The sequence below is a fragment of the Kogia breviceps genome (assembly GCF_026419965.1).
Source record: "Kogia breviceps isolate mKogBre1 chromosome 20 unlocalized genomic scaffold, mKogBre1 haplotype 1 SUPER_20_unloc_1, whole genome shotgun sequence".
NCBI classification, from domain to species: domain Eukaryota; kingdom Metazoa; phylum Chordata; class Mammalia; order Artiodactyla; family Physeteridae; genus Kogia; species Kogia breviceps.
In genome coordinates, this window is record NW_026711560.1 from 595,001 (window position 1) to 597,500 (window position 2,500).

The window sequence follows — 2,500 nt, forward strand, 5'->3', positions numbered from 1 at the left end:
CCTCCGAGCCCGGGGCCTCTCCTCCGTCGTCTGTCCGTCTGTCCGTCCGTCCGGCTCTTGTCTCTCGCTCTCTCCCTTTCCCGCCCTCCCCCCCCGCGTGCCCGCCCTGCCCGCTCGCCCCCCCCCCGCGCCTCCCGTTGAAGCCTCCCTGAACGCCCGCGGTGGCGAGCAGGGGGCCCGGGAGGCGGGTGCAGGGGTCAGGGGGCCCCGGGGGCGGGGGGGTTCGGGGTTCGGGAGAGGAGCGGAGAGGAGAGGGCCGCGTCCGGGCGCGAGCGAGCGAGCGAGCGAGCGGGGAGGCCTCCGAGGCCCGGTTTCGGGGACACGGTGGGGACGTCGTCGGGCGGTGGGCGTGGTGGTGTCCCGTGTGGCGGTTGGGCCCGTCGCCCGGCCGGGGCGCCCCCGAGTCACGGGCCGGTAGCGCCGGGGCCCGCGTGCTGCGGGCGGCCGCGGGCGGAGAGCGTGTCGGTCGGCGTCGGGGGTGGCGGCGAGCGTGGGGCGCTCCGCCTGCCCCTCCCCGGCCTCGCCCGCCTCCCCCCTCTCCAGGTACCTAGCGCGTCCCGGCGCGGAGGTTTAAAGACCCATGGGGGGGTCGCCCGTCCGCCTTGGGGTCGGGGCGGTCGGGCCCGCGGGGAGTCGGGAGGCCCCTCCCTTCTCCCCCAGACCCCGCTTCCTCCGCCCCCGCCCCCGCGGGGCCGGGGCGCCGCGCGCCGCGCCACGCCGGCCCTCCCCGCCGCCGCGGCCGTCGGGAGGGGGCTACCCGGCGGCCGTGGTGCGGGGCCGGGTCCCGTGTGCCCGCGCGCGTGCGCGCCCCGCGTCCCTGACGGGGGGGGGGTGTGTGTGTGCGCAGGTGGGTACCCCCCGGGCGCCTGTGGGGTGTCCGAGCCCGCCCCGTCTTGCGGGTCGGTGCCGGTCGCCCCGTCGTGAAACCTTCCGGCCCCGCTCCGGTCTGCTGTTTTCTGTCTCGTCTGACTTGGCCGGCCAGAGGCAACCCTCCCTCCGTGGGGGAAATGTGCCGTGCCACCGGCGGGGGACCCCGCCGAAACCCAGAGAAACCAAACTCGTACGACTCTTAGCGGTGGATCACTCGGCTCGTGCGTCGATGAAGAACGCAGCTAGCTGCGAGAATTAATGTGAATTGCAGGACACATTGATCATCGACACTTCGAACGCACTTGCGGCCCCGGGTTCCTCCCGGGGCTACGCCTGTCTGAGCGTCGCTTGACGATCAATCGCCCCCCCGGGGTGCGCGCGCGCGCGCGCGCGCCTTCCCGGGGTGGCGCGGCTGGGGGTTTCCTCGCAGGGCCCCGTGTCCGGGGCCCTCTGTCCCCCTAAGTGCAGACGCGGCGCCCCTCGTGCCGAGGCCACGGGGGCCCCGCTGCCCGCGAGAAGGGAAGAGAGAGCGAGAGAGAGCTCGCGACGAGGCCCTGGCCGTGGCCTCCGCGGTCGGTCCCCTTCGGGAAGCGCCCTCGCGCCGCAAGCGGTCCCTGGGCGTACCCCCGGGGCTGTGTGCCGGTGGGCGGGGACGGTCCCGCGCCCTCGCGGCCGGGGCCCGTGGTGCTGGTGGTGTTGGGGCCGCGTCCGCTCCGCCGTCGTTCGCCGCCCGCCCCCGGCGGCGTCCCGGCGACGGTCCGGCCCGGCCCGGCCGCCTCCTCCGCGGCGCCCTGACCCGCGCGCGTCCGGGGTCCGTGCCCGCCCCCCCGCCGCCCTCGCCTTCGCCGTGTCGGGGCGGGCGGCTCGGGCCGACCCGAGGCCGAGTCGTTGCGTGCGCGGCCGCGCCCCGGGGATGCGTGCCCCGGCGGCGACCCGCGGGACGCCGCGGCGTCGTCCGCCGCCGCGCGCTTTCCCCCGGGCTGCGGCCGCGCCGCGCCGCGCTTCGTGCCGGCCCCCGAGCCCCGCGTCGTGGGCGTCTGTCGGTGGTGGATGGGGGCGCACGGCGTCCGTCGCTGGCCGTGGCGGGGGGGCGTCTCGCGGCTGCGTGGAGGATGGTGTGCTGCGTTGGCGTCGAGAGAGAGAGAGAGAGACAGAGGGAGAGAGTTGGGAATCGGTCGGTCGTGGAAGGAGACGTGGGAGGAGGGCCCGGCGTTCGGGGGGCGACCGCCGCGTGTCCTCATCCCCCCCGTGCCTTCCACGCACGCCGTCCGCCGCTCTCCTCCCCTCTCCTCTCCCCTCGTCCTCTCCCGTCCCCGTTGTCCTCTCCTCTCCTCCGTGGCGACGCGCCGCCTCCGGGCCGCGCTCGGTGTCGTGCGTTTTCCCTTCCCCCCGACTCTCCGCGCCCCGTCCGTCCGTCCCGTGGCCGCCGGCTCGTGCTCCCGTCCCGGCTCCCCCTCCCCCTCCGCCCCCGCCCCCGCCCCCCGCCCCAGCCCCCGCCCGGCACGCCGCGCGTTCCTCTCTCCCCGCCCCCGGCGCCCTCGCCGCGCCCGGGCGGGTGAGGGGGAGCCGTCGTCCGGGGTGGTGGTGGTGGTGGTGGTTGGTGGTGTTGGTGGTGTGTGTGTGTGGGGGG

The 2,500-nt window shown here is 77.4% G+C and overlaps 1 non-coding gene across 1 annotated transcript; it reads left to right on the forward strand.

Moving 5' to 3' along the window:
• The first annotated feature begins 1,064 nt into the window (after positions 1-1,064).
• Positions 1,065-1,217, forward strand: LOC131749194 (5.8S ribosomal RNA). The gene has a single exon (XR_009333262.1). It is a non-coding gene; the product is annotated as a 5.8S ribosomal RNA (ribosomal RNA).
• Positions 1,218-2,500: the final 1,283 nt, after the last annotated feature.